Source organism: Gastrolobium bilobum, unplaced genomic scaffold, assembly GCF_033153095.1.
Source record: "Gastrolobium bilobum isolate Gb01-03AN ecotype WA unplaced genomic scaffold, APGP_CSIRO_Gbil_v1 utg15060, whole genome shotgun sequence".
NCBI lineage: Eukaryota > Viridiplantae > Streptophyta > Magnoliopsida > Fabales > Fabaceae > Gastrolobium > Gastrolobium bilobum.
In genome coordinates this window covers 105,880-119,502 of record NW_026896011.1, presented here as the reverse complement: position 1 = coordinate 119,502, position 13,623 = coordinate 105,880, and positions in this window count along the sequence as shown.

The window sequence follows — 13,623 nt, the reverse complement described above, 5'->3', positions numbered from 1 at the left end:
TGATGAAGTATTTTTCATGTGTTGATTTGAGATTTTCTGAGTTAATTATTTCTATCAAAGAAGTAGTATAGAACAGGGATGTTTATATGACTTCTGTATTTGATAATCTCAACATCAGAATTCTAGTACTCAAGGGATTGATGCTAGAATTCTGATGTAATCTTAAAACCTTAGTATTTCATGCATGTATTAAGAAAGAGATCACCAAGGGATTGGGGTTTCTGATTAATGTATCTATCAGGGTAGTAAGGGATTACATCTTGATGATAAGTAAAAGGTTGATTAACATCACATGGAAAGGAATTCATCATATGATCAATTTTTATATGGGTTCATATTTACTTTGTGTCAAATTACTTACAATCAATTTTCTGGTGACAAATTATTCATGATTTTTACAAACTCTTATTTGATTCAAATTAGTTTTCTATGGTATATTGGTGTTTGAACACAATTCCTCGTGGGAACGATCTTTACTCATCATTTTATTACTTGTACGACTAGTGCACTTGCTAAACGTCCAACTCCTTTTCATTCCTTGTACCTTCTTTGAACCTTTCTTCCTTTTTTTTCTTCCAGACACTTTGTGTCTTTAATAACCCCTTTTTTTTTCTTCCCTCTGTCTTATTTTTTTCAGACACTTTGTGTCTTTAATTCCCTTTTTCCTTTTTCTTCCTTCTTTTCTATATTTCCAACACTTTGTGCATTCATTTATTGCAGGAAACACTTTTCTCCCAACAGAACTTTCATCCATTATCACTTATCTGAAACTTTTAATCTGAAGGATTGGAATGAATGCAGGCTCTTGGTTTTATAGACAAATAGGCTTAAGCTCAAGGGTTTCATTCAATGGAAACATTAGGGTTGGCCATTTAAACTTTCTGGTTCAAGAAGGAAGTGCCTCAATCATTTCTACACTACACATCATAAACCATTTCAAGCAAGAAACATAGCAAGTTCTAGAGTTATTCATACAGTGAAGTGCTCTCTGAACAAAATTTTCTGTATAGGCTCAAATTCTCACAGTTCAGAGTACATTCTTGACTTTCTCTATATGTATCAAAACTAATCTCTCTACTCTTTCACATTGAATGAGTCATGCAATCATTTCATTTTTTGCTCAACATGCAAGGTATAAGATTGTATCCTTAATTTGATCAATCAAACAAAACTTTGATCAGTCTAATCCTCATGGAATTCCATATCACAACTGAAATCCAAATCACACAAGAAACTTAGAAAAGAAAAAGTTTGAGATATTTCCCTGTTTTGGCTCATCAATTTGTGTGACATCTCCATGATGTTTGCATGCCATTCATTCTCACCCAATTCGCAGATTTAAACGTTGTTGTCCCCAGCAACTAATTTAAATCTAAAAATTATACGCAGCCAGAATTGATCACTAAAACACATTCATATATAAACCAATAGCATCAGTACTATCGTAATGTGCATCATGAAAAAACAGCAATTATCCCAATGTACTTAATTGAATTACAAAAGTAAACTAATAGCAAAAAAAAACTAAAAGAAACTAAGATCAAAATAACAGAAACTAAAGAGGAGTGAAATCAAAAGTCAATGTGGGACATCAAGTCCTCCTCATTGGATCCTGGATCTGTGGTAGGAAGCGGTGAATCTTCAGCACTAGCAGGCTGATCCTCCTCCACACCGGTACTATCTCCAACAGGCTGATCTCTAGCAGTCTGATCAGTACCAGGCGGATCACCATTATTATTATTAAAAGGAAATATATATTACATACCTGATATACTGGGTTGCCTCCCACTCAGTGCGTGTTTACCGTCATAAGCTTGACGTTTCTCACTTAACTTACCTCCATCAGAACAACTGTAAGAAGTTGCCTTGCCTATCTACAGCACTGCCAATCGGTGGAATTACAGTGGGAGTCATGTAATCTCCCAATGTCCTCTGTGGTGGTGGTCTGTGATTTTCTTCCATGACTTCTTCCTGAATTGTCACACTGGATTCACCCCTTTCTTGTAACTTCCTTTGTCTTGCTGCCTTTTTGTTCTTTCTAACTGTCCTTTCTAATTCTGGATCAAACAACAAAGAGTTTGGATTAATAGTACCTCGCATGCACCAGAATTGGAATTGAACAAAACTTCACACATAAATATAAATTGCTGAAAATAAAAAAAAAATTCAATCTCAAATATTAATGGTGTCTCTCAATGTTGAAAGAACAAATCCCCGGCAACGGCGCCAAAAACTTGTTGCGACTTTAGCAAGTGTACTAGTCGTACAAGTAATAAAATGATAAGTAAAGATCGTTCCCACGAGGATTTGTGTTCAAACACTAACTAACCATTTATAATTAAGTTGAATTAAACAAGAATTCATTGAATGCATTGATAATTGTCACCAGAATTTGAATTATATCTAGAATTGGTAAAATAATTAAAATGGGAATTATAGTTTTACAACAAGTAGTAAGAAATCAATGTCCCTCAACCATAAACTTATGTAAGGATCGATCCAACTATGAATTATCTTCCATGTGATGTTAATCAACCTTTTTATTATCACCAACATATAATTCCTTACTATCTTGGTTGATACATTAATCAAGAACCCTAATCCCTTGGTGATTCTTAATACATACATTAAGCACTAAGATTTTAAAGATTACATCAGATTCCTAGTTCCAATCCCTTGAATAATAGAACACTGATGATGAAATTGCCAGTTACAGAAATAATGTAAACATTCTTGTTCTACACTACTCCCTTAATGGAAAGAATTGACAAAAACAATTTCATATCATCACATAAATGATAATCATAATATTCAATCAATCATACATAAATTCATTATTAAGTTCCATTGAAATCCAACTACAAAGTACTCTACTCAGACATAGAAACAGAAATAACAAGAGAAGAAGAAAGATCAAACTCCATTGTCATGTTATTGAATCTTCAATCTTCAATCACAATTACATACAGTACACTAAACTAATACAAGACTAAGAACTAAGGAATTTGGAATTTCAGAGAATGAAAAGTCAGATCAGGATCTATAAAAGATCAGATTAGATCTGATCCCCCCTTAAGTGTGAAGGCCCCTTGCCCTTTTATAGTTCACAATTTCAAAACTGAAATAACATCCAGAAACTGACACAGGCCCTAAAACGTTCCTTGTTGGACGTTTTAGCGCTCAACTTGAAGGATGCATAACTTCTTTTAACTGTCTTAGCGCTAAAACGCTTGACTTGACCATTTTAGCACTCGAGACTTGCATCTTTTTTTAACAGCAGAGCGCTAAAACGTTTGCTTTGACCGTTTTAGCGCTCAGCACCAGCACTTTTTGGCTTCATTTTGCAGCAGCGCGCTAAAACATTTTCTTTGGCTGTTTTAGCGCTCAACACTTGAATTCTCCAATTTCTTCAGAATCTTCTTCCTTCTCTCTTTTGCTTCTTGAGATTCATTTTCCTACAAGAACAATGTAAATTTTCAACACAACTTTCAGAACTTGTATTTAGGACTTTTCAGGACATTAACCCTCTTTTCCATCTATTTAATCACACAAATTAACCTAATTCATGCTTTAAAACCTTATAAACCAAGGGTTTATCATTGCTCGAGCTTAAGAGTGTTGAACAGTCTCTGGTCAAGCAGGGAAGTGCATTTTTTGTTGGTGAGAGTTCTGGTAAACCTAAGGGGAAACCCAAGGGTAAGAAAAATAACAAGAAAAAGAAAAAATCAGGGATTCCAGTAGCCAGGCCCGTTGTAGTGAGGCAGACGAAAGGCACGTGCTTCAAATGCAGACAAAAGGGGCATTGGAAGAAAAATTGCCCTCGTGTGAATCAGCAAGGTATGGGTAATTTATTTGTGATTGAGGCTTGTTTAGTGGAGAATTACAATGATATATGGATCATTAATTCAGGAGCCACTAACCATGTTTGTTGCTCTTTGCGGTGGTTCAAACATAGCTTGCCGATCAGTGAAGGACAAAGAGTGTTGAAGCTTGGCAATGGGGAACTTGTGTCTGCACTAGCAGTAGGACAAGTTATTTTATCTTTTAATAATTGCAGAACTTTGGTTTTGGAAGACTGTTTGTTTATTCCGGATTTTAAGAGAAATTTCATTTTTGTTAGTTGTTTGTTTAAACATGGTTTGACAGTTCAATTTAATTCCTCAGTTACTATAAGAAGTTCATCTTCTTTTATCTGTTTCGGTGAATTATTTAATGGTTTGTATTTCCTTAGTCCTGCACCCTGTCAAATTAATCATGTTGAATTAGAGGATGATGAGCATACTCATTCTTCAAAGAAAAGAAAAGTTTCCAATGAAACTTACCTTTGGCATTTGAGATTGGGTCATATTAATTCTAAACGGATACAAGGTTTGGTGAAAAGTGGGATTTTAAAATCCCTGGACTTTGAACCAATGCTAGTATGTGAATCTTGTTTAGAGGGAAAAATGACTAAGCGATCCTTCAAAACCAAAGGGAATCGTGCCACACTTCAGCTGGAATTGGTACATACTAATGTATGTGGACCAATGAATGTCCAGGCCAGAGGCAGGTATCAGTACTTCATCACATTTACTGATGATTACTCTAGATTTGGAGATGTGTACCTGATGCGTCATAAGTCTGAGGCTTTTGGTAAATTCCAAGAGTTCCAGGCTGAGGCAGAAAAGCATCTTAGTGTTCAAATTAAGACTCTTCGGTCTGACCGAGGGGGTGAATACCTATCTGGTGAGTTCAGGTCTTACTTGACCAAAGAGGGAATAGTTTCACAATTATCTTCTCTTGGGACATCCCAGCAGAATGGAGTCGCTGAAAGGAGAAATAGAACCCTTTTAGAGATGGCAAGATCGATGCTCTGTTATTCACCTTTGCCTGATTCATTCTGGGGATATGCCTTAGAAACTGCTATGTACCTTTTGAACTTGGCTCCATCAAAATCTATTTTAAAGACACCAATAGAATTATGGAAAGGGTGTAAGCCCAGCTTGAACCATATTCGGATTTGGGGTGCTCCGACACATGTCTTACAACATAAGCCAAATAAGATGGACCCACGTACAGAAGTGTGCATGTTTATAGGCTATCCTAAAGGAACCAGAGGCTGGTTATTTTATAGTCCAAAAGAAAAGAAGGTCTTAGTGAGTACACATGCGACTTTCTTAGAGGAGGACTATATGGCAAATCACAAGCCGAGGAGTACGGTTATACTTGCTGAGCTAGACTCGAATCAATTTTCGCCTCAACCTCAAGGGGTTTCATCTTTTATTCCTGTATTTGTTCAAAGAGGGGGAAATATGCCTAAAGTTGAACATACACAGGAACCAGAAACAGAACCAGAAATTCAGCATGATGAACAACAAGTGGAGTTACCGCTTGTGGAAGAACAAAATCAAATGGTTAATCCAGAAATAAATGAGGGTCCTCCTCCTGAAATTGTTAACCCACCAGACTTGGATCATCCTATAGATGCTCAACAACAAGTGCAGCACATTCGTAGTGGGAGATTGATTCGTAAACCAGCAAGATATCTCTTGTTGGGTGAATCAAGTCAAGATGTCATCATTGAGAAAGATGATGATCCCACTAGTTATGACAAGGCACTAGAAGATGTTGATGCTCAGGAGTGGCTTGAGGCTATGAATCGTGAGATAGGATCTATGTATTCTAACTCAGTTTAGACTCTTGTAGAAGCACCTAAAGGGGCAAGACCCATTGGATGCAAGTGGATCTACAAGAGAAAGAGAGGATCGGACGGAAAGGTTCAAACCTTCGAAGCTAGATTGGTGGCGAAAGGGTACACCCAAATAGAAGGTGTGGATTATGAAGAAACCTTTTCGCCGGTGGCCATGCTTAAGTCCGTCCGGATTCTCTTAGCTCTTGCAGCAAATCTTGATTATGAGATTTGGCAAATGGATGTCAAAACCGCTTTCCTAAATGGAAATTTGGAAGAGGATATCTATATGGAGCAGCCAAAAGGGTTCATAGCCAAAGGGCAAGAAAATATGGTATGCAAGTTGCAAAGGTCCATCTATGGACTTAAGCAAGCATCCAGAGCATGGAACATCATATATGATCAAGCTATTAAGTCTTATGGTTTTTTGAAAAGTCCTGATGAGTCGTGTGTGTATAAAAGGATCCAAGGTAACGCAGTATCTTTTCTAGTGCTTTATGTGGATGATATTCTCCTCATCGGAAATGATGCAGAGGTATTGTCTGGCATAAAGACCTGGCTGAGCAAGCATTTTGAAATAAAGGACTTGGGAGAAGACAATTATATTCTTGGTATTAAATTCTTGCGAGATCGTAAGAATAGGGTATTGGCATTATCCCAGGCTAACTACATTGACAAAATACTTGCCAAGTTCAGCATGGAGAATTCCAAGAGGGGAATTCTACCCTTCAGGCATGGGATTCATCTCTGTAAGAGCAATGTCCTAAGACTCCTGAGAAGAAAGAACGCATGAGTAGTATACCTTACGCTTCAGCGGTAGGTAGTCTCATGTATGGTATGCTATGCACTAGACCAGATATCTGCTATGCAGTGGGAGTAGTAAGCCGGTACCAATCTAATCCTGAAGAGGAACACTGGATAGCGGTTAAACATATACTCAAGTACCTACGGAGAATGAGAGATTATATGTTGGTCTATTCTAGTGGGAGTCTTGAAATCGTTGGTTACACAGACTCGTATTTCCAAGGAGATATTGACTCAAGAAAGTCAACCTCGGGATATGTATTTACCTTTAATGGTAGGGCCATTTGTTGAGTGTCAAACAGTTATGTGTGGTGGACTCTACAACAGAGGATGAGTATGTAGCTGCTTCTGAGGCAGCAAAAGAAGCAGCATGTTAAAGAAGTTCCTAACGGATCTTCAGGTGATACCAGGTGTTAGTCGTCCCATTGTAGTTTACTGTGATAACAGTGGGGCAGTAACACAGTCCAAGGAACCAAGGTGTCACAAAAGGAAAAAGCAAAAAGAGAGGAAGTATCACTTGATCCGAGATATCATTGAAAGAGGAGACACAGTGGTTGCCAAGATAGCATCAGATGAGAACCTTGCTGACCCTTTTACTAAGAGTTTGCCTGAACGTGTGTTCGAGAGGCATGTTACATCTATGGGTCTTAGGAGGATTCCATATTTTCTATAGCTTTAGGAGTTAATTTTTCTCTTTTGTACTTTTTGAGCAAGACATTATTGCATTGTTATTTTTCTGGATGTTATAAATGAGGTATTTTTCATTTATTTCGCATACTATTTACAAACACTAAGGTCCGGATCAATTGTGGAGTATATGACTATGTGGATACATTCATGGAGGACATGGTTATTGGTTCTCACAATTGATGAATAAGTTCACAGCCGTTGATAAAGTTGGGCACTTTATTTAGGCTGCAATATTTTACGAAATGGCTTTGTCCGAATCATTGTAAAATATTTATGTGAATTAATACTCACATTGAAAGGATCAAGGAGAGATTTGATTAAAGTTGTTCTTCTGTCATAAGGAATCAAGTCTCTAGTTAACTGAAGTTATGTAATCGCTCTAATTTCTGAGTTTATTTTAAATAGGTAATTAAATAGTCTTCATTCTTTGATTTACCAACGGGTGAGGTTCGATCAATTGACGGCCAATAACTCAGTATTTTGGTATTGAGATTATCTGGTTATCAGAATTTATGAGATAAACAACAAGGAGTTTATCGGAAATGTCCTCTTAATATGTTTCAGTACTTGGATATTAAAGACACTAGCCAGTGCAATTAATCCATTGGAGAAACTATCATAGTCAAGTGAATAAATAATTGATTGGGTTACAGAAAATTAATCAATCAATTATAGACATTCTGTAAAGGGGCAATGCATATTCATGTTATAAAGGTCATTAATCTTGGAGTTCACGTTCGGGCTTTTAGTGGAGTAGCGCCAAATTAGATAATCTTTCAAAGATTATCAGGAGCCTTGATGAGTGACAAATGGTAGATCCCCGGGCTAGCTTGAGATAAGGGATGGGTTGTATAATCAGATGATGATGGCTTATGGGCTACATAGTCTTAGGTTTATGAACTCAAGTTTGTGTCCAAAAGAGCAAGTGGGAGATTGTTGGGTTTAGTATGCTCGTTTCACTTAAGCCCAATAGCTTTAGTGAGAGTGAGCCCAAAGTCTAATTTTAACCCATGAAGCTTAGGGTTAGTTTTGGATTGGGCAGGGTATATAAACTATCTTTTCTCTCTAGTGCCTCCAAGGGCTATAGACATCAGAAACACACCAAAGAGGCAGACGTTCATCATCTGAACGGTTGCCTACACGACCCCCTGATCCCCTTGAGTCATAGCCTGGAAGATCAACCATAGAGCAGAATTGCGACCGTTCGTGATGCGTTTCTGCAGATCGTGTGGCTTAAGAAAGGGAACTGAACGTGAGAAATTGTCACGCTCGCTACTCCACCCCAGGTAATCAAAACGATGTCTCTCTTCTTCATCACAACGGTACGATGCGCTTCCGAGTTTCTGATGATAAACCTTCACATTGTCGATGAAGTTTGAGTGTACTTTTAATGAGATTATAGAAGTTTGAATATTTTGTAATCCTACTATTTTATAGTGGAAGATTTTTCTGGATTAGGTCACGTGATTTTTACTCCTTTGCATTAGAGGAGATTTTCCACATTAGATTTTGCTGTGTGATTTTCTCTCCATCTCTTATTTAATTTTGTCATGAAAACTCAAAATGTTCACGTAATTGTATATAATTATTATATGATTATACGAGTTGTGTTAACGTAACACCCCGTATATATCCGGTTTGTTAACATATAATCATATTAAGCTGCGCTTAATTAAAAATGCGAAATATCTTTTTCTTTTCAATTATGACGTCATTATACTTAGCCAAGTTGATTACTTAATCATTTTCCAAAATATTGCTTGTATGTAAATTACAAAAGACAGCTAACTGAAATACCTCAATATATAAATAACATCAACATGTCTCTAGTCACAGAACTACAACACGTAGACCGGACAACCCTGATAGATAATACAACTCAAGCTAAAAGTGATAACATCAATGTGGCATAGACAAACCCCATGCTCATCAAATAAGGAAGCAAAGCCCACAAAGAGTCTCAGCTCAAATATCAATAAAAAGGCAAAAAACATAAACAGCATCCAAATACTGTCATGTCAGCAAACAGTATAAATATATCAACTGAGCTCTGGCCTCTTGCCGCCAGAGGCATCAGCCCCCATGTTGCCTGAACCTGAAATAAGCGTCCCCAAACGTGGGGTGAGATCTCTAAACAAGAAATCTCAGTAAGATAAGGGGTCCTCAAGGATCTTTCACCCCAAGCTCACTTACATGTGCAATATAAATTCAAAAGCAGTTTAAACAATATAAGTTCCCAAAACTATGCAGTGCAACAGATATTCATTTCATGTGTGTTATCACTATTCTACTGGCCAGAGAAATGCAGGAACACGTCTATTACCTACAGTTAGTACAAGGAACACCGCTTGCACCTCACCCACAGCCTCACCATTTTGTATGTACCACATACTCAGACTTACCGTATAGGTGGAACACCACATGCATATCATAAAGGCACTCGCATATAACAACTCCACAGCATTTCACAAATCAGTATGTCATGAAAATAACATCATGCTTATAACCATCCCCCCATGGGACATGGCGGAACCAACAATGGCTAAACCGAGGACACGAAAGCTTATCTTGCAAGCTAGCTATCCAAGCCAAGATTCCACAAAATCTCAAAGTCCAAACACAACAGAATCACAATATGTTTCGGACCAACAATATATCAATAGTCATACTTAACAAGCATACTACACAAAGACAACGCTTTTCCTTTACGTTTTACGTCTTTATGCTTCTCACAAGCCACAAGCCCTTAATCACTTAGTTTCTGACTTAGATTAATAATAACATAAGTCCCCTTGGACCAAACATGGATCCACAAACCGAGAATACCATTTTGTATGAACAGTACCTTTATTGTCCACGAAAACCCAGAATATTCAGATATTCCTCGGGACATCTCCGGATATCCATATCCGGATATTCCTCGGGGACATATCCGGATATCAATATCCGAATATTTTCACACCTCATATCCGGATATCCATATTCGGATATCCAGAAACCCATATCCGGATATCGATATTCGGATATCCATATCTCGATATCCATATCCGGATATTTCTATCCAAATATCCGGATATTTTGTGACAGAATGCAGTTTTGCATTTTCGCAAAGATATCTCTTCAAGGTTGCATTTTTACCGATTACAGAAGCTTAAACATGCATTTCTAGGTGTGTTTAACATTACCCAACCTTAGGTTATCATCTTACGTTCATTACATGCATCAAGGCTCCATTTTTAACTAAGAAAACTCAAGTACAAAGGTGGTGATCATACCACAAGCTCAAAACAAAGCAAGAAGGTGCTCTTGGAGCTCTCCCTTCTGCTCCAAAGATGCTGACTTGCTAGTGCACGAAAATGGTACACCACCAAGGCTCCTCCTAACCAACAATGGCTTCTTGGCCAACACCAACAAGACACAAGCTCACAACCAACTCAAACAAAGAAGTCAACCTCACCACTCTACACACAGCAGCTGCACAACCAGGAAAAGGCTACCTCTCACCCTCAGAATGCTACACACAAGTGTTTACAAGGAGAAAGTGTGAAGAATCAAGCAAAAGATGGCAACTTGGCTCACAAGAGGTGGAAGAAGACAATGGAACAGTGTTTTCTGGTCAGCCACCCAAGGAGTCTCACGTAGGAATACAAGGTGCCTAGGGTTTTGGGCCAAACTTGCGTATATATAGCAACTTAAGAATTAAACACACAGTATTATCATTAATTTCTAAGCTTAGCATTTTAATCCCAAACTTAGAATTCTGAACCTACACATTTTTCTAAGATTTATCATATTTTTATTTTATTTTTCGCAGCACCTTTCCGGTACGCGCTTTTCATAGCCTTTATCAGTTCTTGCACTCAATTCTCATTATTTTAACTTGAAACTTGTTTTACAAGTCCTATATAATATTCTAAGAATATTCATGCACTTATTATAATTTTCTAGGATACTTTATCGGTACGCATTTATACCGAGTAGCAGAACCAGTATCTGCACTTTTCGTCAGAAAAGCGACTTTCAGCATTATAAATCACTTACCATAATTATTTAAGCCTCATAATAATTATTAGGGTCAATTATGGAATTATTTCCTTTTTCTCACATTAATTAATTAATTTCCTTAATTAACGGTACAGGTTCTTACATTCACCCCACCTTTTTAGGTTTTTGTCCTCAAAATCAGAAACATACCTATCTCGGAAGTCGGGATACTGCCGGAGAAGCTCGTCCTCACGCTCCCAAGTGCACTCCTCAGGAGTTCTCCCAGTCCACTGCACCTTGACCATCGGAATGATCTTGCTCCTCAGCTGCTTCTCGCCACGATTGAGAATCTTAAGTGGTCCGATGGGAGTTTTCAAGTTTTCCCGAACTTCCTCACTCCGAGTGCCCGACCAAGCCCGGTAACAGGTGAAAGTCTCACAAATACGTGCTCACCCTCACTGAATTCTAGTGGACGATGCTTGACATCATAGTAACTCTTCTGATGATTCTGCGTCTGCTTCAGCTTCTCCCTGATCATCTGGATCTGCTGGGTGGTATCTTGGACAAAGTCCAAGCCAAAAAGCTCCTTATCTCCAACCTTCGACCAACAGGTAGGAATCCGACACCTCCTACCATACAGTGCCTCGTAAGGCGCCATGCCCAGGCTAGCATGAAAGCTGTTGTTGTACGAAAACTTAACCAATGGCAGGAACCTATCCCATGTCGAGCCCTGCTCCAAGGTGCAAGCCCTCAACATGTCCTCCAAGGTCTGGACGGTCCTCTTAGTCTGTCCATCAGTCTGAGGGTGATAGGCTATACTCAGTCTCAACTGCGTACCAAAAGCTCCCTGCAGCGCCTCCCAGAACCGAGATGTGAACTTCGGGTCCCTATCACTAATGATACTCTCGGGAACCCCGTGAAGCCTCATAATCTCGCGAACATAAATCTTGGCCAACTGCTCTGTAGTGAAGCTCACCTTAACTGGAAGAAAATGGGCAGATTTTGTCAATCTGTCCACAATGACCCAGATAGAGTCACAACCCGCCTGAGTCTTAGGCAATCCCACCACGAAGTCCATGGAAATACTTTCCCACTTCCACTGCGGTACCTCAAGAGGTTGAAGCTTACCAGATGCCTTCTGATGTTCAATCTTCACCTTCTGGCAAGTCTAACACTTAGACACAAAAACGACAACATCCTTCTTCATGTCCGGCCACCAGAAATTCTTCTTCAAGTCTATATACATCTTAGTAGCACCAGGGTGGATAGAAAACAGGCCCTTATGAGCCTCTGCCATAACCTTGTCGGTCAACGGACCTCGAGGAACCACGATCCTCTTTTGAAACAACAGAAGTCCATCCTCATTCCAGAACATACCGTCTTGGTTCTTCACATAATCCAGGCACTCTCTCTGCACTTGTGCCTCTTTGATCTTTTCCACTAGCTCATTAACAACATCTGCGACTTCCATCTCAAGAAGTGTACCCCCACACGAAGAGGTCACTGCCAGGTTTCGAAATTTCTCGATCACACCAAAGTTATCAATCAACAAACTAGATAGGCTCCCGGATTTCTGACTCAAAGCATCATCTACCACATTGGCCTTTCCAGGGTGGTACTTCAACTCAAAGTCGTAGTCCTTCAGTAACTCCATCCATCTCCTCTGCCTCATGTTCACCTCTTTCTGATCAAACAAATACTTCAAACTCTTGTGGTCACTGAACACCGCAAACTTCATACCATAAAGATAATGCCTCCAAATCTTGAAAGAAAAAACAATGGCCGCCAACTCCGGATCATGAGTCGGGTAGTTCTCCTCATGAGGCTTCAACTGCCTCGAAGCATAAGCAACAGCATGGCCTAACTGCATCTAAACGAAGCCTAGCCCTTTTCCAGAGGCATCATAATACAATTTGAACTGCTCCACAGGATCAGGAAGGATCAACACTGATGCGGTAGTCAATCTCTCCTTCAACTCCTGGAAACACTCCTCACATTCGTGAGTCCACACAAATGGAGTCTCCTTCCGGGTAAGGCGAGTCAACGGCAAGACCATCTTGGAGAATCCCTCAATGAACCTCCTGTAGTACCCGGCCAAACCCAAGAAACTCCTAACTTCTGTAACGGTTTTGGGTCTCGTCCAATCCATCATTGTCTCGATCTTGTTGGGATCCACTGCAACTCCTTCAGCAGAAATCACCTGCCCAAGGAACTTTACCGACCTGAGCCAAAACTCACACTTTGACGGCTTCGCATAAAGCTTCTTCTCTTTCAACACTTGCAACACAATCCTCAGATGCCTCGCATGCTCCTCCTCTGTCTTGGAGTAAATCAAAATATCGTCAATGAAAACGATCACAAACTGATCCAGGTACGGCTGGAAAATTTGGTTCATGTACTCCATGAACACTACAGGTGCATTGGTGAGACCGAACGGAATCACCAGATACTCAAAGTGACCGTATCTCGAACGAAAT